Here is a 22,932-nt window from a genome sequence, read left to right as displayed (position 1 = left end):
ATTTTAAATTAATATAATATTATGTACTCCTGGCTCCTGCTATAACAACCTGCAGTGCTCCCCAGTCTCCCCCACAATTATTATAAGCTTTTATACATTGATGTGCAGCACACTGGGCTGAGCTGAGTGCACACAGACTGAGTCACACTGTGTGACTGCTGTGTATCGTTTTTTTCAGGTGAGAACGGATATAGCAGAGAACGGATATATTAAATAAAAGTTAACTTAACAACAACTGCACTGGTCACTGTGGTAAACTCTGTCTGCACAATCTCTCTCTCTCTTCTAATCTATTCTAATGGAGAGGACGCCAGCCACGTCCTCTCCCTATCAATCTCAATGCACGTGTGAAAATGGCGGCGACGCGCGGCTCCTTATATAGAATCCGAGTCTCGCGAGAATCCAACAGCGTCATGATGACGTTCGGGCGCGCTCGGGTTAACCGAGCAAGGCGGGAAGATCCGAGTCGCTCGGACCCGTGAAAAAAAAAGTGAAGTTCGTGCGGGTTCGGATTCAAAGAAACCGAACCCGCTCATCTCTAGTACTGACGTGGTGATGTGGAGGGAGACGTGTGCTGAGTGATCTATCAGTGACCGTTCAGCACACATCTCTCCCCCGCTCAGTACAGCGCGATGTATGCTGAGCGAGGGGGGGTCATTTCACTCAGCGGTGAAATGAGCGACCTGCTAGATTGAGCCTGCATGCAGGCCAATCTAGCACCGGCGATAGCGACGCACGGGGCCGCGCATCGCTATTGCTGTGTGGCATACGCACGGAGAGATCCGTGCTTAACTTCTAAGCAATCTAGTCAGACTGTTAGAATTTAAGCACTGATCTCTCCGTGTGTACCCCCCTGATCTCTCCGTGTGTACCCCCCTGATCTCTCCATGTGTACCCCACTGATCTCTCCATGTGTACCCCCCTGATCTCTCCATGTGTACCCCACTGATCTCTCCATGTGTACCCCACTGATCTCTCCATGTGTACCCCCCTGATCTCTCCATGTGTACCCCACTGATCTCTCCATGTGTACCCCACTGATCTCTCCATGTGTACCCCCCTGATCTCTCCATGTGTACCCCCCTGATCTCTCCATGTGTACCCCACTGATCTCTCCATGTGTACCCCACTGATCTCTCCATGTGTACCCCCCTGATCTCTCCGTGTGTACCCCCCTGATCTCTCCGTGTGTACCCCACTGATCTCTCCGTGTGTACCCCACTGATAACTCCGTGTGTACCCCACTGATCTCTCCGTGTGTACCCCACTGATCTCTCCGTGTGTACCCCACTGATCTCTCCGTGTGTACCCCCCTGATCTCTCCGTGTGTACCCCCCTGATCTCTCCGTGTGTACCCCCCTGATCTCTCCATGTGTACCCCACTGATCTCTCCATGTGTACCCCCCTGATCTCTCCATGTGTACCCCACTGATCTCTCCATGTGTACCCCACTGATCTCTCCATGTGTACCCCCCTGATCTCTCCATGTGTACCCCACTGATCTCTCCATGTGTACCCCACTGATCTCTCCATGTGTACCCCCCTGATCTCTCCATGTGTACCCCACTGATCTCTCCATGTGTACCCCACTGATCTCTCCATGTGTACCCCCCTGATCTCTCCATGTGTACCCCCCTGATCTCTCCGTGTGTACCCCACTGATCTCTCCGTGTGTACCCCACTGATAACTCTGTGTGTACCCCACTGATCTCTCCGTGTGTACCCCACTGATCTCTCCGTGTGTACCCCACTGATCTCTCCATGTGTACCCCACTGATAGCTCCGTGTGTACCCCACTGATCTCTCCATGTGTACCCCACTGATCTCTCCATGTGTACCCCACTGATCTCTCCATGTGTACCCCACTGATAACTCCGTGTGTACCCCACTGATCTCTCCGTGTGTACCCCCTGATCTCTCCGTGTGTACCCCCCTGATCTCTCCGTGTGTACCCCACTGATCTCTCCATGTGTACCCCCCTGATCTCTCCGTGTGTACCCCACTGATCTCTCCATGTGTACCCCACTGATCTCTCCATGTGTACCCCACTGATCTCTCCGTGTGTACCCCCCTGATCTCTCCGTGTGTACCCCCCTGATCTCTCCGTGTGTACCCCACTGATCTCTCCATGTGTACCCCACTGATCTCTCCGTGTGTACCCCCCTGATCTCTCCATGTGTACCCCACTGATCTCTCCGTGTGTACCCCACTGATCTCTCCGTGTGTACCCCACTGATCTCTCCGTGTGTACCCCCCTAATCTCTCCATGTGTACCCCACTGATCTCTCCGTGTGTACCCCCCTAATCTCTCCATGTGTACCCCACTGATCTCTCCGTGTGTACCCCCCTTAACACAGAGATACCAGGAGATTCTGGCTACAAGCAGCTGAGGTGCTAGATATAAAGAGAGAGACCTCTGCACTACTGGTCATAATTGTTTATTATACTTTATGTGCCCAGCAGGATTCCCCTGCAGCTGTTCTCCATCCAATGGAACTGACTTATAAGGGGAGATGTACTAAGCAGTGAAAAGAGTGGAGAAGTGAGCCAGTGGAGAAGTTGCCCATGGCAACCAATCAGCATTGACGTTACATTTATAATTTGCATACTATAAAAGTATACAGAGCAGCTGATTTGTTGCCATGGGCAACTTCTCCACTGGCTCACTTCTCCACTTTTATCACTGCTTAGTACATGTCCCCCATAGTCTCCTAGTGCAGCCCTTAAAAGAGTTATCCTGATATCCCCTAGTGCCGAGTGTGCATAGGCACTGCAGGCGCAACCGGCACACTCTCTCTCCCCCACCCCAGCCGCCACCCCGCCGCAGCCTCCCGCACAAACCGGCAATGGCGGCTAGCACCCGCGATCGCTCAAATGTGTCTGCCGCCACCCACCCTCTCGTCTGCAGCTGGCCTGTCCCTTTCACGCAGCTCAGCGGCCAGCTTTGCTTGTGTAATATGCAGAGCTCCGGAACTCTGCCTTGAACTCGGCGGCAGTGGCGGCGCACGTGTGACTGTAGGAGCCGGAGGAAGAGTCCAGCCAGGAGCGGACCGAGGCAGGGTGGGGTGAGTCACAGAGGCGGGGTGGGGGGACATTACAGGCAGCGGAAACACCCACTTGGCTCAGCGGCTCCTCACTGGTGATGTCCCTCACTGTTCCCTACACGCTCCCTACACACCCACTCTCTCTGCTCCCCTCCCTCACTCACCCACCCTCACTGCTCCCTACACTTACCCTCACTGCTCCCTACACTCACCCTCACTGCTCCCTGCACCCACTCTCTCTGCTCCCCTCATTCACTACTCCCTACACTCACCCACCCTCTCTGATCCCTACTCCCACTTGCTCTGCTCCCCTCACTCACTGCTGCCTACACTCCCCCTCCTGCTCCCTACACTCCCGCTCACTGCTCCCTACACCCAGGGCCGTAACTACAGTAGATGTGGCCAGATGGTGCTTCGCACACAGCGCAGTTGCACTGTGGACGCACCATCCATATCCACCACCACTGGCCGCCACCAAACGCCTCGCTCCCTGCTATAATATATAATACTAGCGTTGCGCCCAGCTCCTTCTATGCCACTGCTAAAACATTATAGCCGTCAGCGCTGTCTGTGTTGCCGTGTGCTCCACCCGCTCCCCCCTCTCCTCGACTCCAGAAGCAGTACAAGTCAGCGGCAGCGCAGGCAATGGCCATACAGCACAGGCCGGGGATGCGCCTCCTCGCGGCAGGTAGCCGCACCTGGGATGCCGGGAGCCAGTTGGACGAAGCTGAACAGACTGGCAGTAGCAACTGCGGCGGGTCTGTACCACCGTCACCCACACAGGGACACCATCCGCCGCAGCCATGACCTCCCGCACTCCCAGGAAGATGGCACAGACGGGTGAGTGCACTACTCACTGCCTGTATGTGTAAAAAAGGGGGACTATGCTGCCTAATGTGTAAAAAAGGGGGACTATGCTGCCTGATGTTTAAAAAAAGGGGGACTATGCTGCCTGATGTGTAAAAAAAGGTGGACTATGCTTCATGATATGTAAAAAAGGGGGACTATGCTGCCGTAATGTGTAAAAAAGCGTGACTATGTTTCCGTAATGTGTAAAAAAGCAGGACTATGCTGCCGTAATGTGTAAAAAAGCGGGACTATGCTGCCGTAATGTGTAAAATAGCGGGACTATGCTGCCGTAATGTGTAAAAAAGGGGGACTATGCTGCCGTAATGTGTAAAAAAGGGGGACTATGCTGCCGTAATGTGTAAAAAAGGGGGACTCTGCCGCCTAATGTGTAAAAAAGGGGGAATCTGCCGCCTAATGTGTAAAAAAGGGGGACTCTGCCTGACGTAATGTGTAAAAAGGGGGACTCTGCCTGACGTAATGTGTAAAAGGGAGTCATGCCCCTATATTTATGCGACTACGGCGCATGCTGGCCTTGTTTTGTATATGGGGGGCGCCGATGCTGCTTCTTGCACAGGGCGCTCAAATGGCTAGTTACAGCACTGCCCTAGTGCGCATAGTTAATTGACTGCAGTTGCATGAGGCCATCACATCGCAGCATAGGAAGAGTTAATGAGATCTCACCAGCACATGAGAGGAGAGAGAAACAGTGTTCACCTCTCCATCCAAATATACAGTGTATATATATATATATATATATATATATATAATATATACAGGTTGAGTATCCCATATCCAAATATTCCGAAATACGGACTTTTTTGAGTGAGAGTGAGATAGTGAAACCTTTGTTTTCTGATGGCTCAGTGTACACATACTTTTGTTTAATACACAAAGTTATTAAAAATATTGGCTAAAATGACCTTCAGGCTGTGTGTATAAGGTGTATATGAAACATAAATGCATCTGTGCTTAGACTTGGTTCCTACTGCCATGATATCTCATTATGGTATGCAATTATTCCAAAATACGGAAAAATCCCATATCCAAAATACTTCTGGTCCCAAGCATTTTGGATAAGGGATACTCAACCTGTATATATATAGTCTACATTTGTGTTACAATATGTTTTAACAGGTGTGTTAGGGGAGGCCGGCGGTTGGGGTGCCGGTGGTCACAGGACCATCACTGGCATTCCGACAATTAGAATGCTGACAGGGGATGGGGTAATTATTTCACCCTTCCCCTGTCCCCTACTCCAGTCCCGCTATTCGGATACTGTCCCGCTGTCCCTCCCATGGGCAGCAGTGTCCCGTGGGTGGGAGGGGCAGTTGGGGAGGCTTTGCAAATCAGCGAGTGATCTCTGAATAGATGCCATGTGCACGCATCTATTCAGTGGGCATCTATTCAGTGCTGGGAGGTAGGCAGGGGGCTGCTCAGCTGTTCCGGGAGCACTTGGCATGCCCCCAAAATGTCAGACCATGGGTCAGTGCTGTGAGGCCATGCCCAATTGGGGCAAGGCATCGCTTATTTCCTCTGAGGCCATGCCCCTTTTTTGGGTCACGCACGTCTGCCGTGTGAGCGTCCCGACCCCCTAGACCTAAAAGTTGGGAGGTATGCTCTACTCTAACCCGTCTGGGGTGGCGGCTATGGCTGAGATAGTGGGGGTGGCAGCTAGGGCTAAGACTCGTGGGGTGGTGGCTATGGCTATCCCACCTCTAACCCCAACCCCCCCAGGCCCTTACCCTGACTGCACAATACTTACCTTCCGGTTGCCAGTTGTCGGTGATCCGGCGCTGGGATTCCCAGTGGTGTCAGGATTCCAGCATCGGTCACATGACAACCAGCAACCGGTTTTAACTGCGAACTGGAAGCAGCAACTTATTTCTTGGCAAAGATGGAATACTTTACTGTTTGGACTGGAGTATAGCCAGGTACTCACTGCAGAGCTTGTATATATTTTGCATAAGGCTCTGCTCATACAAAACGGAGAAAACATGTTAAGTAATCAAATATATAGAGAATTGAGTACTCCATCGGAAACTGCTCAGATAACTCTACTTAACATCTGGGGCCCGAACTGAAATTTTTTGTGCATAATGTTATGAGACAGAGGGGTACATTTAGTAAGATTCGTGTTTCAGCCGAGTTTGACCGATATCAATCTCAGTTAGTATTGCCCGTTTTCATGTGTAATATTTTGGAGTCACAATCAGGAATTTACTAAGCTCATGTGTTTGACCAATTTGTGTTTTCCGATGGTCTATGCAGTCGCATTCCTGAGCCGTGTTTTCCTGCCGCATTTCTCAAACTCTGCTGAACATGGATGGATTTAAGTCCGGTTTGTATTTTCCGAGTGTGGCCACATTCAGAGAAATACGGTCGGGCGTGAAAGCACTGTAGCTTTAGACCATGCGTGATTGGGACAATTGTGAGTTCATCTTCTCATCTACAAACACTTAAAAAATCAAACAGAATTACCATTGCTTCTTAACCCTCTCACAATCCTTTTCATTTCTTACAGCCCAAATACATTTCTGCACCCACTTTATCTACGCTTTTGACTCATTTCATACTAAATCAACACCCATTGAGCCTACACTGCTTTTCTCACCTGCATTACTGCAATTCTTCTGCTCTGATTCCCTTACAGTCTCCTCTCCTACTTCCACTTTCCCTCAACCTATTTACCTACTTAACACTATGTCAAGACTTTCTTATACTCCCCACATCACACAGTGTCTACCTAATCATGTGTCTTTATCCTTCCCCCCTAGTCTCCTACACCTCCTCCTCTGTCTCCCCTCCATCTCTCTGTTTCCTTCCCTCTCCTTTCCTGTTACCCCACTTTCATTTACCTCTGCCCCATGGTCCTGCTACCCCACAACTCAGCCCTGCTCCCTCTCTCCCTTCCCTGTCACCTCCCCACTCCCCCATACACATCACACTGACATCCCTCCCTGCCCACCTCCAGCAAGTTTCCCCTCCTAGCTCAGGCACCCTCAACTCACTCCTCTGTCCACCTCCACCTCGTCTCCCTTCCTCACTCTCTGCTCTTGACTTTGCCACTTACTTCACATCCAAAATTGACTCCATACGTCAGGACATCACATCACACCAGACCATCAGTAACCAGCCTTCTCCCATCCCTTACCAACCCTCCCCATCCCTGGCACCTACTCTGACATCTTTCTCCCATGCATCTGGAGAGGAAGTCATGGCCCTCATTCGTTCCTGTCCCGTCACCACCTCCCCACTTGACCCTATCCCCTCCCACCTCATCCGCTACCTCTCTCCTTCTGCTTGTTCCCATCTTTCCCACCTTCTCAATCTATCTCTCTCATCAGGCACTGTCCCCTCTGCCTTCAAGCATGCACTCATCTCTCCTATTCTTAAAAAACCTACCCTTGATCCAAACACTCTCTCCAACTACCGACCCATCTCTCTCCTCCCTTTTGCCTCCAAACTCCTTGAGCGTATTGTCTACAACCGCCTTACTTCCTTTCTTTCCTCACACTCACTGCTTGACCCATTCCAGTCTGGCTTCCGTCCTCTCCACTCCACTGAAACTGCCCTTACAAAAGTATGCAATGACCTCCATGCTGCTAAATCTAAGGGACACTACTCTATACTTATTCTACTTGATCTCTCTGCTGCTTTTGACACTGTGGACCATCCTCTCCTACTGCAAATTCTTCACTCCATTGGTCTGCGTGACACTGCCCTCTCTTGGCTGTCCTCCTACCTTTCTGACCGTTCTTTCTCTGTCTCCTCTCATGACTCCCCCTCCCCCTCACTTCCACTAACTGTAGGGGTACCCCAAGGTTCTGTCCTTGGTCCTCTTCTCTTCTCTCTCTATACGTCCTCACTAGGTAAGCTCATTAGTTCTTTTGATTTCCAATATCATCTCTATGCTGATGACACCCAAATCTATCTTTCCTCTCCAGGCCTCTCCCCTGCTCTCCTCACTTGTATCTCCAACTGTCTCTCTGCTACCTCTTCCTGGATATCCCAGCGCTTTCTTAAACTTTACATGTCTAAGACCGAGCTGATCATCTTCCCTCCCTCCCGCATAACCTCACCTCTTACAATCTCATTATCTATTGATGGCACTACTATCTACTATAGCCCCCCAGTGCGCTGTCTTGGAGTAATCCTTGACTCCTCCCTCTCCTTCAAACAACACATTCAGCACCTCTCCCAATCCTGCCATTTTCATCTAAAAAATATTTCCGGGATCAAACCCTTTCTGACCCAGGATGCTACTAAGACTCTTATCCACTCACTGGTCATCTCCAGACTGGACTACTGTAATCTCCTCCTGACTGGCATTCCTGACAAATACCTCTCTCCACTCCAATCTATCCTCAATGCTGCTGCCCGGCTCATCTTCCTTACCAAACGCACTATGGCCCTCAATCCGAGTTGTTCGCTCGCTAGCTGCTTTTAGCAGCTTTGCACATGCTAAGCCGCCGCCTACTGGGAGTGAATCTTAGCTTTGCAGAATAGCGAACGAAAGATTCGCAAAATAGCGAATAGAATAGCGATCAGAGATTTCTTTGCAGTTTCCGAGTAGCTCGATACTTACTCTGCCACTGCGATCAGTTCAGTCAGTTTCGTTCCTGGTTTGACGTCATAAACACACCCAGCGTTCGTCCAGACACTCCCCCGTTTCTCCAGCCACTCCCGTGTTTTTCCCAGAAACGGCAGCGTTTTTTCGCACACACCCATAAAATGGCCAGAAACACCCACTTCCTGTCAATCACACTGCGAGCACCAGAGCGAAGAAATTTCTTCATTAAGCCGTGAGTAAAATACCAAACTTCTTAGCAATTTTACTTGGCGCAGGCGCGGTGCGAACATTGCGCATGCGCAGTTTGCGGAAAATCGCTGCGATGCGAAGAAAAATAACGAGCGAACAACTCGGAATGAGGGCCTATGTCCACCTCTCCTCTCTTACTAGACCTTCACTGGCTCTCCTTCCCTTTCAGAATCCATTTCAAGCTTCTCACACTCGCTTACAAAGCCCTCACCCACTCCTCTCCCATCTACATCTCTGACCTTATCTCCCTTTACACTCCCACCCGTCCTCTTCGCTCTGCTAATGCATGCCGACTGTCCTGCCTACGGATTACTTCCTCCCACTCTTACCTCCAAGATTTTTCACGTGCTGCACCACTTCTCTGGAATTCCCTACCTCTCCCCCTCAGACTCTCCACCTCTCTACAAAACTTCAAACGGGCTCTCAAGACCCACTTCTTCACCAAACCCAGCCAAATCTCTTCCTAACCCTCTGTTCTATGCTCTCTATGTACCCCATCTGTGTCACCCCTGTCTGTCTACCCCTCCCCTTTAGAATGTAAGCTCTCACGAGCATGGCTCTCTTCCCTCATGTGCTTATCCTTTCTTACTTAAATAATCTTCAACTGCACCAAATCCAGCAGTCTTCTGCCACCTGATACTTATTCCAGTGTCATCTGCTGATGTAACTATGTTTATTTACCCTGTACTTGTCCTATGTCACGCCTAGCAGAGTTTGAGGATCCGGCAGCTGAGATTTGCCCGAGGAGAAAGCAGGCTGTGAATGAACCAGATGAGGGGGCTGGATATAGTTCCTTTGCATGGGACACGGAGCAATGAAGAACGTAGGCCGGGTTTAAGAGTCAATGGAAAGTATTTATTATGTACAGGGCTGAGGTAGAGAACCGAGGCTGGAGCACGATGGTTAAAGACGTGGCTGGAGGCGAAGAACTGTGGACTGTGATTTGAAAGACGAGACTGTAGAGGATGAACTGATGAACTGTGGAACTGTGGATGGTGGTTGAAGGCGTGGCTGGAGACAAGGACTGTGGTTTGGAAAACGAGGCTGAAGATAATAATCTGCAGGCTGTGGTCGGTGGTACAAAGGCGTGGCTGGTGAAGGAGATCTGTGGAGTGTGGCTTGAAAGACGAGGCAGAAGACCCGGGGCCGACTGTACCCAAAGAGTCTTACTGGAGCGGGTTTTCCAGGAGCGCTTCCACAGGCAGTAGCAGGCTAGAAATGGCAGGGCTGCAGCAGCAACAAAGAACTGACCAAGCAGGATCAGGAGGACCCAGAATACAGCAGGAATCCTGGGAGCACAGGCTAAAGCACCTACAACAGGGTTGTAACTTGAAGCACTGGCGTCCCTGTCCTAAACCAGCCCCCTTTTATAGGGAGAGCTTCCCCTGGATTGGCTGGAAGAAACAGGAAACAGGAACTATGCTTAAAACTTGGTCTTCAACATGGCGGCGCCCAGTAATGCAAACCTTTTTGCAAAGCCACATTGCTTACTGCCCCTGGTCTCCAAGCAACGGCTCAGCAAGAGCGACCCACTGTAGCGGCATCCCGCCTCCACGAGCGGACCCCCTCACTGCCGCTACTGCTGCCCACGGATCCGGCGCAGCAGCCCACCTCCGCCACTGCCCGCACAACGACAAGGAAGCCAGCCCCGCGGCCCCAGCGTACCGATAAGACTCCGGACGCTGACAGTACCCCCCCTTTGCGGGTGGACTCCGGACACCTATGTGGTTTAGTTGGAAACTTGGCATGAAATGTCCGAAGAAGTCTTGGAGCATGGACATCCTCTGCATCTACCCAAGATCTCTCCTCTGGCCCATACCCCTTCCAATCAACAAGGTACTGGATGCGACCATAACGTCTGCGAGAATCGAGGATCTTGTGAATCTCAAATTCGTCTCTATGTGCTAATTGGATCTTGGGTGATTTAGGCAGAGCGGCTCTGAACCGATTAAGTACCAATGATTTTAAGAGAGAAATATGAAATGCATTAGGAATTCTTAACTGCGGAGGTAATTTCACTTTGTAAGCCACAGGATTCAACACCTTTTTCGATTGGGTAAGGCCCAATAAATCTGGGAGCAAACTTTTTTGTAGGAACCTTTAATCTTAGGTTACATGTGGAAACCCAAACCCGATCTCCTACCTTAAGGCTTGGTACAGCTTTTCGTTTCAGATCTGCATAGGTCTTATATCTCTTGGATGTCTTGAGCAAGTCTTGTGAACTTGTTTCCAGGCTTCAGTAAATTGTCGAAGTGTTGACTCTGCGGCAGGAACCTCGAGCGTAGGCAAAAGTTGGAAGTCAGGAACTCTTGGATGGTAACCATAATTAATGAAGAATGGAGAAGAGTATGTGGCAGAGTGATAAAGATTGTTATGGGAAAATTCTGTGAACAAGAGGAAGTCCAGCCAGTCGTCCGGTGAGGAGGACATGAATAAACGCAGAAAACTCTCCAGATCCTGGTTCACTCTCTCTGTTTGACCATCCGTTTGGGGATGATATCCTGAGGAGAAGTTTAATTTCACGCCAAGAGCAGAACATAGGGATCTCCAAAACTTGGCCACAAATTGAGGACCTCTATCAGACACGATTTCCTGTGGTAGACCATGGAGTCGAAAGATCTCTGCTATAAACAATTTTGCCAACTGGGATGCAGATGGAAGATTAGCCAGAGGAACAAAGTGTGCCATTTTAGAGAATCGGTCAACTATGACCCATAGGGTGTTCCGCCCACCAGACGTAGGTAAATCTGTAATAAAGTCTATAGAAATATGCGTCCATGGTCTTAGTGGTACCGGCAAAGGATGGAGTAACCTGGCTGGTGGACCTTTGGGACTTTTATGCTGGGCACATTTTGAACAGGCAGCTACGAATTCCTGAACGTCAGTACTGAGATAAGGCCACCAGTAGGAGCCCTGAATGAATTTAAGTGTCTTATGACCGCCTGCATGGCCCATGAAGGAGGAGGAGTGAGCCCATGTAAGAAGTTTTTTGCGAAGATTTGGTGCAACAAAGATCTTTCCTGGAGGAGGAAGCGGAGAGGTATTAGTTGCAGAAAAAGAGGTGGATTCCAGGATAAATTGCTCTTCTTTTGAACAGTCAGAGGGTTCTTCTGAACTTAGGGAGCGAGACAATGCATCTGCCTTTTTGTTGAGGGAACCTGGTCGGTAACTGAGTTTAAAATTAAAATGGGTATAGAAGAGTGCCCATCTTGCTTGGCGTGGGTTCAGACATCGGGCTGACTGTAGATACAGGAGATTCTTCTGATCCGTGGTCACCGAAATTGGATGCTGAGCTCCCTCCAACAAATACCTCCACTCCTCTAAGGCCAACTTAATTGCCAGTAATTCCTGTTCCCCAATAGCGTAATTCTGTTCAGCGGGGGAGAATCTTCGCGAGAAGAACGCACAAGGATGTACCTTCTTGTCCTCGAAAAGCTGGGATAATACTGCTCCTACTCCTACAGTAGAGACATCAACCTCAACCAAGAACGGACGGCTGAGATCGGGTTGTCAAAGAACTGGAGCAGTCGTGAAGGCCTCCTTTAAAGATGAAAAAGCTTCCAAAGCCTCCGGAGACCACTTGGCAGGATCGGCTCCCTTCCTAGTTAATGCGGTTATAGGAGCTATGACAAAAGAATAATTTTGAATGAATCTTCGGTAGAAGTTAGCAAACCCCAGGAAACATTGTATTCCTTTAAGGGTAGCTGGAAGTGACCAATCCTGAATCGCCTGGACTTTAGCGGGGTCCATCTGTAACCTCTGCCCTGAAAGAATGTAACCGAGGAATGGAATCGTGGGTACTTCAAAGGTGCACTTCTCTAACTTACAGAATAACTGATTCCTTCGTAAACGATTTAACACTTCTTTGACTTGTTCCCGATGGGTCTTCAGATCCCTAGAAAAAATGAGGATGTCATCCAGATACACTACCAAGCAGTCATAGAGGAGATCTCTGAAGATTTCGTTAACGAACTCTTGAAAGACGGCTGGGGCATTACATAGGCCAAAAGGCATTACCAGGTATTCGTAATGGCCGTCGCAGGTATTAAATGCCATCTTCCATTCGTCCCCTGGGCGAATACGTATAAGATTGTAGGCCCCCCGTAAGTCCAACTTAGTAAATACAGTAGCTCCTTTAACACGGTCGAACAGTTCTGGAATCAGAGGTAACGGATATCTGTTCTTAACTGTTATGTCATTGAGACCTCTATAGTCAATACAGGGCCACAACCCCCCCATCCTTCTTTTTGACAAAGAAAAACCCCGCTCCAGCCGGAGATGTAGAAGACCTGATGAACCCTTTCTCCAAGTTCTCCCGGATATACTCCGACATGGCCTGTGTCTCGGGATGTGAGAGAGGGTAAATTCGACCACGGGGAGGAGTCTTACCGGGTACTAGCTCAATGGGACAATCCCAAGTACGATGCGGAGGCAAGGTGTCCGCCCCATGCTTACTGAAAACATCTCGAAAAGCTTGTACTCCACAGGAAGGTTGGAAGAACAGAGAGGTCTAACAGAAGGTAAACAGTTCTGAAAGCAGACTTGTACCCAAGAGAGAACATCCATAGTTTGCCAATCTATGTGGGGATTGTGTCTGATTAACCATGGAAACCCTAGGATTAGTTCATGAGAGGCTTTAGGAATTACAAGGAAAGAGATTTCTTCTGAATGGAGAACTCCGACCTTCGTCTTGAGAGGAATAGTACGAAAGGATATAATACCCTCAGGAATATAACTTCCATCCACTGCGGTAACAGAAATGGTATGATCCATAGGAACCATTTGTATTCCAGATCGTTTGACCAGAGCTGACGTAATGAAGCTTTCGGCGGCTCCGGAGTTGAGTAGTGCAGGGATGAGAAGAGAAGAAGGGAGCTCCAATTGGGTTAACAGGACAGACTCTTTCTTGGTTTGTAATTCTGAGAATTCTCCTAGCTTGACCTCTCCAGCACAAACTAGGAGCGGGCGTTTCCCGGAAGTGCAAGTTTTAACAAAGTGATCAGATGCACCACATTACAGGCAGAGGTTCCCTTGTCGCCATCTCTTACGTTCTTCATTGGAGAGGTGGGAGCGATTAATCTGCATGGGTTCTTCCGCAGTTGGTGATGATGGTGTTGGTGGAAGAACAACTCTAGGCTTAGGGCGATCTGACCGCAACCTCTCCATACAGCATTCTCTGTACCTCAGGTCTAACTTATTGCATAAAGAAATTAGTTTATCCAACTTATCAGGTACGTCCTGAGTTGCGAGGTCATCTTTGATCTTTTCGGAGAGACCGCTCCAGAAAGCTGCAATGACAGCCTCCTCGTTCCAGTTCATTTCTGAGGAAAGGGTGCGAAACTGGATCACGTACTGACTGACCGTATGCGTGCCCTGACGCAGGCGCAGGATCTCCAATGAGGCGGCAGAAGTCCTGCCCGGTACGTCGAAGATTCTTCGAAAGGTGGCCACGAATTCTGGATAGTTAGATAAGATGGTATCCATCCTCTCCCACAAAGGTGATGCCCATTCCAACGCTTGCCCGGTAAGTAAAGAAATTATATAGGCTACTTTGGTTCGTGTTGATGGGAAGTTGGCCGACTGTAGTTCGAACTGGATTTCGCACTGGTTAAGAAACCTGCGGCATTGTTTTGGATTCCCATCGAATTTACTGGGAGGTGGCAAATGCAACCGTGGAAGTGGTACTGGTACAGGAGGAAGCGGGACCGGAGGTGCTAATGTGGGAGCAGCTGTAGATACTTGAGGGGCCGTCATGGCAATACAGAGAGAATCGAGACGTTCGGACATACTCTGCATGAACTGCACGATTTGAGATTGTGTGGCCTCCTGCTTACTTAAGTGAGACCAGATATCTGCAGTTGAATCCCCTCCTGAGGCCTGATCACCCGTCAAATCCATTGGGCCAGTGCTTACTGTCACGCCTAGCAGAGTTTGAGGATCCGGCAGCTGAGATTTGCCCGAGGAGGTAGCAGGCTGTGAATGAACCAGATGAGGGGGCTGGATATAGTTCCTTTGCATGGGACACGGAGCAATGAAGAACGTAGGCCGGGTTTAAGAGTCAATGGAAAGTATTTATTATGTACAGGGCTGAGGTAGAGAACAGAGGCTGGAGCACGATGGTTAAAGACGTGGCTGGAGGCGAAGAACTGTGGACTGTGATTTGAAAGACGAGACTGTAGAGGATGAACTGTGGAACTGTGGATGGTGGTTGAAGGCGTGGCTGGAGACAAGGACTGTGGTTTGGAAAATGAGGCTGAAGATAATAATCTGCAGGCTGTGGTCGGTGGTACAAAGGCGTGGCTGGTGAAGGAGATCTGTGGAGTGTAGCTTGAAAGACGAGGCAGAAGACCCGGGGCCGACTGTGCCCAAAGAGTCTTACTGGAGCGGGTTTTCCAGGAGCGCTTCCACAGGCAGTAGCAGGCTAGAAACGGCAGGGCTGCAGCAGCAACAAAGAACTGACCAAGCAGGATCAGGAGGAACCAGAATACAGTAGGAATCCTGGGAGCACAGGCTAAAGCACCTTCAACAGGGTTGTAACTTGAAGCACTGGCGTCCCTGTCCTAAACCAGCCCCCTTTTATAGGGAGAGCTTCCCCTGGATTGGCTGGAAGAAACAGGAAACAGGAACTATGCTTAAAACTTGGTCTTCAACATGGCGGCGCCCAGTAATGCAAACCTTTTTGCAAAGCCACATTGCTCACTGCCCCTGGTCTCCAAGCAACGGCTCAGCAACAGCGACCAACTGTAGCGGCGTCCCACCGCCACGAGCGGACCCCCTCACCGCCGCTACTGCTGCCCACGGATCCGGCGCAGCAGCCCACCTCCGCCGCTGCCCGCACATCGCCAAGGAAGCCAGCCCCGCGGCCCCAGCATACCGGTAAGACTCCGGACGCTGACATCCTATACTGTCATCAACTGTAAGTTGCTGTTTTCCTGTTTGATTATTTGTTTATGTACTCTGTAATTGGGCGCTGTGGAACCCTTGTGGCGCCATATAAATAAAGGATAATAATAATAAATTGGTAGAAAGTGTAAGACATGGGAGGGTCATGTCACAGGCATATAAAAGCGCCCCAAACTGTCTGAACCTGGTGGATTTAGTTAGAGGCGTGTGGAGAGGTTGTGGTTTTTGGAGTTGGGGGGTTGGTTTGTTCAATTTCTGAGTGCTGTATTGTGTGTGAAAGTTGTCTTGTCTTATATTGTCTTCTTTATTAATAGGTTGTCTTCTTTTTCTGTCTGTGTCTATTTTTAAAGATCTTTTGTCATTGTGTGTGTGTGTGTCTGTGTGAAGTGTGCTGTTTGTGTAGTTGGAGAGGAGGAGTGTGTTTGTCCTTTCATTTTATTTGTTCTGTGTTTTGTCTGTTATGTCGGTGGCTGAAGGTAGTGAGATGGGGGAGGTAGAGGAGGTGGTAGTTGAGGAACCCACTCTTCTGAAAAGGAGACTGATGAAGTGCCCCTGCAGCGCACCAGGACCAAGACAGTTCTAAACAATAAGTTCCCGTTTGCTGAAAATGTGGCCCAGGTGCATAAGGTGGTAACCGCTGTTCATTGTGAAGGGGTGCTGTGCAGGATGGATGACCACTGCAGGAACCACTTCTATGGCATCAAGTGCCGTGTCAAGGCAAAAATAGTCAAGGAGGCCAAGGCGGCACGGCAGACTGAAGGTGGTTCCCCTTATGTGGCCTCCTACCTGGAGTATGAGCAGCCGCTTCAAGTCCTGATACCTCCTGAGGTTGTCCGGAATACTTATGTGAGGGACTCAGATGTGCAAAGGAAGGCTGGTAATTATTCTCACACTTTGCTGTATGTATTTGTGCGAATCAAGGCCCTCATTCCGAGTTGATCGCTCGCAAGGCGATTTTAGCAGAGTTACACACGCTAAGCCGCCGCCTACTGGGAGTGAATCTTAGCTTCTTAAAATTGCGACCGATGTATTCGCAATATTGCGATTACAAACTACTTAGCAGTTTCAGAGTAGCTTCAGACTTACTCGGCATCTGCGATCAGTTCAGTGCTTGTCGTTCCTGGTTTGACGTCACAAACACACCCAGCGTTCGCTCAGACACTCCCCCGTTTCTCCAGCCACTCCTGCGTTTTTTCCGCAAACGGTAGCGTTTTTATCCACACGCCCATAAAACGCAGTGTTTCCGCCCAGTAACACCCATTTCCTGTCAATCACACTACGATCGCCGGAGCGAAGAAAAAGCCGTGAGTAAAAATACTATCTTCATTGTTAAATTACTTGGCGCAGTCGCAGTGCGAATATTGCGCATGCGTACTAAGCGGAATTTCACTGCGATGCGATGAAAATTACCGAGCGAACGACTCGGAATGAGGGCCCAAGTTTTTTATTTAATATTTTTTTAAACTGCTACTTATATGCATACTGTGAGTGTAATGGATGGTAATGTCATGTTTAGTTAGTGGTGTGTACTTAGGGCCTTATTCAGGGTTGTTAGCAAACCAAAAAAGCACACTAACATGTGCAGAGAGAGTTAGATTTGGGTGGGGTGTGTTCAAACTGAAATCTAAATTGCAGTGTAAAAATAAAGCAGCCAGTATTTACCCTGCACAGAAACAATATAACCCACCCAAATCTAACTCTCTCTGCACATGTTACATCTGCCCCACACCTGCAGTGCACATGGCTTTGCCCATCAGTGTGCTTTTTTGGTTTGCTAACAAACCTGAATAACCCCCCTTATACCGCATGTTAGTTGTAGCCTTGTTTATTTGTCCTTATTTTTTTTTTTTAGTGAAGCTGGTTTTTTTTTGCATTCCAAATATGTGTTTTATTTTGTCATTTACTGTATAATTGTTTTGTTTGTATTGTGTTATGTAATGTTTTTTTTTGTTGTTGTTTTTTTTAAACAGTGTTTTTCTAAATCTGTGGCTACATATAATTGTGGTAATGTGCATGTCATTGTGTCCAGGATTTTCCCTTTCTGTTATTAGTGTTGTAGTGGTTTGGTGGTTTTCGTGATGTGGTCTGTGTTAGTTATGCAACTTCTTATTTTGGTCATTTATTTTGGTGGTCATTCCGAGTTGTTCGCTCGCTAGCAGTTTTTAGCAGCCGTGCAAACGCTATGCCGCCTCCCACTGGGAGTGTATTTTAGCTTAGCAGAAGTGCGAACGAAAGGATCGCAGAGCGGCTACAAAGTTTTTTTGTGCAGTTTCAGAGTAGCTTCAGACCTACTCAGCGCTTGCGATCACTTCAGACTGTTTAGTTTCTGATTTGACGTCACAAACACGCCCTGCGTTAGCCCAGCCACGCCTGCGTTTCTCCGGGCACGCCTGCGTTTTCTCGATCCCTCCCTGAAAACGGTCAGTTGACACCCAGGAACGCCCACTTCATGTCAATCACTCTGCTGCCACCAGTGCGACTGAAGAGCTTCGCTAGACCCTGTGTGAAACTACTTCGTCTGTTGTGAAAGTACGTTGCGCGTGCGCATGCGCAGAAGTGCCGTTTTTTTGCCTCATCGCTGCACAGCGAATGAATGCAGCTAGCGATCAACTCGGAATGACCCCCTATTTATGTGTAGGCTGTTTTTGTGGCTCCTTTGGTAGGGTGCAGTTATATACATCACGTGGAGCTTTTTATATTGCAGTGTTGATCTTGTTTTGTCTGACCAGACATACATGTATGTTAGCAATTGTTTTTGAAACCATTTTTGTTTTTAAAAATATAATTTGATCAAATATTTACTACGTTCACCTATTTTCTCATAGCCCATAAATGTATTATGACTACTCATTGGATAGAAGAGACCAACACCACCTGTGAACCAGTATTATTGTTTTGTTTGGTATCTTTTTTAGAAACATTCTGTACTACACCATCCATGTTTTTGCAAATAATAGTGCACATTATGGGCCTTTCTGACCTGATCGCACGCTGCCGTTCATCACAGAGCAGCAATCAGGTCATAAATGTGCCGACGGCTGTCATAGCCTAGCAATCGCCAGAGGCGTAACTAGGGTTTTTGGAGCCCAGGGCAAGATGCAAAATGGCCCCCCCCCCAAAAAAAAAACATAGCAAAAGAAGTATGTGCGCGCGCCGAAGGTGTGCGTGGCAAAAATGGGCGTGGCCACACACCAGAAGGGGTGTGGCCATGCTCCAGAAGGGGTGTGGCCACTGAAATGGCCCACAGTGCCAGTTACATTGGCCCACACTGCCAGATACAATGCCCCACAGTGCCAGTTACATTGCCCCACAGTGCCAGATACAATGCCCCACAGTGCCAGTTACATTGCCCCACAGTGCCAGATACAATGCCCCACAGTGCCAGTTACATTGCCCCACAGTGCCAGTTACATTGCCCCACAGTGCCAGATACAATGCCCCACAGTGCCAGTTACATTGCCCCCCAGTGCCACATACAATGCCCCACAGTGCCGGATACATGCCCCACAATGCCAGTTACATTGCCCCACAGTGCCAGATACAATGCCCCACAGTGCCAGATACATGCCCCACAGTGCCAGTTACATTGCCCCACAGTGCCAGATACAATGCCCCACAGTGCCAGATACATGCCCCACAATGCCAGTTACATTGCCCCACAGTGCCAGTTACATTGCCCCACAGTGCCAGTTACATGCCCCACAGTGCCAGTTACATTACCCCACAGTGCCAGTTACATGTCCCACAGTGCCAGTTACATGCCCCACAGTGCCAGGCCCCACTCAGTGCCAGTTACATATGCCCCATTTGGTGCCAGATACATGCCCCACTGTGCCGCCAAGCCCGCCCCCCCCCGTCACTCACCGCTTGCTCTATGTGAGGGGAGTAGAGCGCAGCGCAGCGCCTCTCCTTCCCCTCACCGCTCCAGGTCTCCGGCGGCTGTCTGGCGCCACTTCACTAGCCAATCAGAGCTCGCGGATTGGCAGCACTGCTAGTGCTGGCAGCGGCCGTGAGGGGAGGGAGAGACGCTGCGCTCTCCTCCCCTCACATTTAGGGTTGACGGGGGCGAGTGGGGCATGATGCCCTGGTCGCCGGCGGCGACCCCCTCTCCTGGGCCTGCCAAGGCGCCCAGGGCACGTGCCCCACTCGCCCTACCCTAGATACGCCTCTGATCGCCTGTGCCTGATTGACAGGCAGAGGCATTTGCTGGGCGGGAAGGGGCGGGACGGCAGCGCGGTCCAGCCAACGCAGCCGCTGCGACCCGGGCAGTGACGAGTAGCTCCCGGCCAGCGTGCAGGAGCTGCGCTGGCCGGGAGCTACTCCTGAAGTACAAAAGCATCGCCGCCGTGCGATGCTTTTGTACTTCTGGGGGGGGAGGAAGGTCGGGCCTGACATGCGGGGCAGACTAGCCCTGTGGTGGGCGTCCCCCCGCATGTCAGTGTGCTTGATCGTAGCCCTGCAAAAATTTCCAGGTCTATGATCAGGTCTGAATTAGGTCCATTGATAGCTAAACTACAGTTTTTGAGATTTTAGGCCCAGATATACCAAGCCTTGGTGAGTGATAAATAGCACTGTGATAAACTACCAACCAATCAGCTCCTAACTGTCGTTTTTCAAACCCAGCCTGTAACATGGCAGTTAGGAGCTGGTTGTTTGGTACTTTATCACCGTGAAATTTATCACTCTCCAAGGTTTGATAAATCTGGGCCTTAGTTTTTTATTAAACTGATGTGTGATTGCAGAGGCGTAACTAGGGTAGGGCGAGTGGGGCACGTGCCCTGGGCGCCTTGGCAGGCCCAGCACAGGGGGGCGCCGCCGGCGGCCAGGTCATCATGCCCCACTCGCACCTGTCACACCGCAATGTGAGGGGAGGAAAGCGCATCGTGTCTCCCTCACCTCACCGCCGCTGCCAGCCCCAGCAGCGCTGCGTGTGTCCGGTCTCCGGCGACGTTAGCCAATAAGAGCTTGCGGACCGGCTCCTGATTGGCTGCCGGTCTGTGAGCTCTGATTGGCTAGCGAACCGGCGCCACATAGCCGCCGCTGGAGACCTGGAGTGGTGAGGGGCAGGAGAGGCGCTGCGCTCTCCTCCCCTCACATAGCACAGCCACGGGAACCAGTGAGTGAGTGGGGGGCATTGTGGGGCATTTATCTGGCACTGTGGTGCATGTATCTGGCACTGTGGGGCATGTAACTGGCACAGTGGGGCATATATCTGGCACTGTGGGGAAGTGTAACTGGCACTGTGAGGCATGTATCTGGCACTGTGGGGCATGTATCTGGCACTGTGGGGCATGTAACTGGCACAGTGGGGCATGTATCTGGCACTGTGGGGCAATGTATCTGCCACTGTGGGGCATGTATCTGGCACTGTGGGGCAATGTATCTGGCACTGTGGGGCATTGTAACTGGCACTGTGGGCAATGTATCTGGCACTGTGGGGCAATGTAACTGGCACTGTGGGGCAATGTATCTGCCACTGTGGGGCATTGTAACTGGCACTGTGGGGCAATGTATCTGGCACTGTGGGGCAATGTAACTGGCACTGTGGGGCATTTTCAGTGGCCACACCCCTTCTGGTGTGTGGCCACACCCCTTCTGGTGCACATACTCCTTTTGGTGTTTTTTTTTTTTGGGGGGGGGGCACTTTTCATGTTGCCCTGGGCTACGAAAACCCTAGTTACGCCTCTGTGTGATTGCCATTCTTATGCTGACACCATGCAGTATGTCTGGTTTTGGTCTCATTACAAGTGTATTAAAAAGTAAAATATCATATATGATATACAACAAAAAATGTAAAATGAAACATACTGTAGGTTGTTTAAAACGTAAAATCATATTATTTTACATTTACAGTCCAGAAGAGGTCTATCACCACCTATGTCTCAGACTCTGCACAGCTCCATGTTGAGGAAGAAGTTGCTGGTAATTTAATCGATAATGTATGTTTGGTGAAGGCACAAAAAATACAAAGTTGCAATTGTTGTTAACTTGTCTTTAGGGCCTTTAGCCAGCGGTGCAAGTATGTAGGTACGTTCAGGTTCAGAGTACCCAGGGGCATCGGAACAGGGGGGCAAGGGGGCAGCTTGCCCCCCCCCCCCAAATATGACAGAGGCGCAGGGGAGCCGGCGCTGCTCGCTCAGCAAGGGTATGCAAAGCAGGGAGGTGCTTTCCCTGCTTTGCTACCCTGCTGCTGCCGCAGCGTCTGTCAAACTGGATGACAGGTAATGCCAGCGCTGGCCCCGTGTAGCGCTGCTCCCTCCCCCAGTGTGCAGCCTCTGCCCACACACTGCTAGACTGCTGCCGCCGACTTCCCCTGCTGCCGAGACGTTTTGGGGGTTGGCCTAACCGTGGGAGGCGTGGAAAAAGTGGTGGTGGTGGGGATCTGTGCAGTGCCTGACCCCTGACTGAGTCCCCAGCCCTGGCTCAGCCCCTCAGCCAGGGTCAATTCGAGGGGAGGAATGTGATCAGTGTGATCACCCCCCCCCCTCCCCTTCCACCTATACAGGAAAAGGCAGAGGCTGAACAAGGTTAAATAAAAAAGAAAAGAAAAAACACTCGGCGCTGACTTAGCAAGGAATCTCCTGTAATAAACCACTAATTTTCCGGATATGCTGCAGCTCTATCAAGGAGATCACTGAATCTCCCAAAGAAAAAGTAAAAAACTGCAAGATAATTAATAAATAAAGCGCTGCATAGCCGGAATCATTTCATGCTTTTTAATCACACAATATTGAGACAAATGACAAATAACATACACATAACACACACACATAGACCAGGCCGGTATTAAAATTACCTTAAATTTAAATGATAAAACTCATCAACCCATCGGTTCCAAATCTCACAACATGCCCTCTAATTCAATCATGACCTGTCAATGATGCATCACTGGTATGTTAATCAATTGATAACATGTATGTAATTTAACTGAGGGGCCCCTGATGACTAGGATTTAACCCTCAATTACTTTGCAGCATATGGCATCCAGTATTCAGTCACAATTGTGTCCATATAAGCAGATAGAAAGCTAAGCACATGTGCATCCAGATATTAGGTTAGTTTGTTAGTGTAGCCAGCAATGTCCATAACCTAGGTTATATCAGATTTTGGTTAGTAAGTCACTGTAATCCACCAAAATTAACATGGGCATGCAACCATATTATTGTACTGCCCTCTAGATGGGGCTCTCATAATCTGTCCGGGGCACTGGTTACTGAGCGGGCTTGATTATTAGGGGTTCTCACCGACCAGCTGATTATCTGCTGTGCCAGAATCTCCGCAGCTGACTCCTCCTTTGAATACCGCCACACCTCAGAT

The sequence above is a fragment of the Pseudophryne corroboree genome, chromosome 6 (assembly GCF_028390025.1).
Source record: "Pseudophryne corroboree isolate aPseCor3 chromosome 6, aPseCor3.hap2, whole genome shotgun sequence".
NCBI lineage: Eukaryota > Metazoa > Chordata > Amphibia > Anura > Myobatrachidae > Pseudophryne > Pseudophryne corroboree.
Note: the sequence above shows the minus strand (reverse complement) of the source record.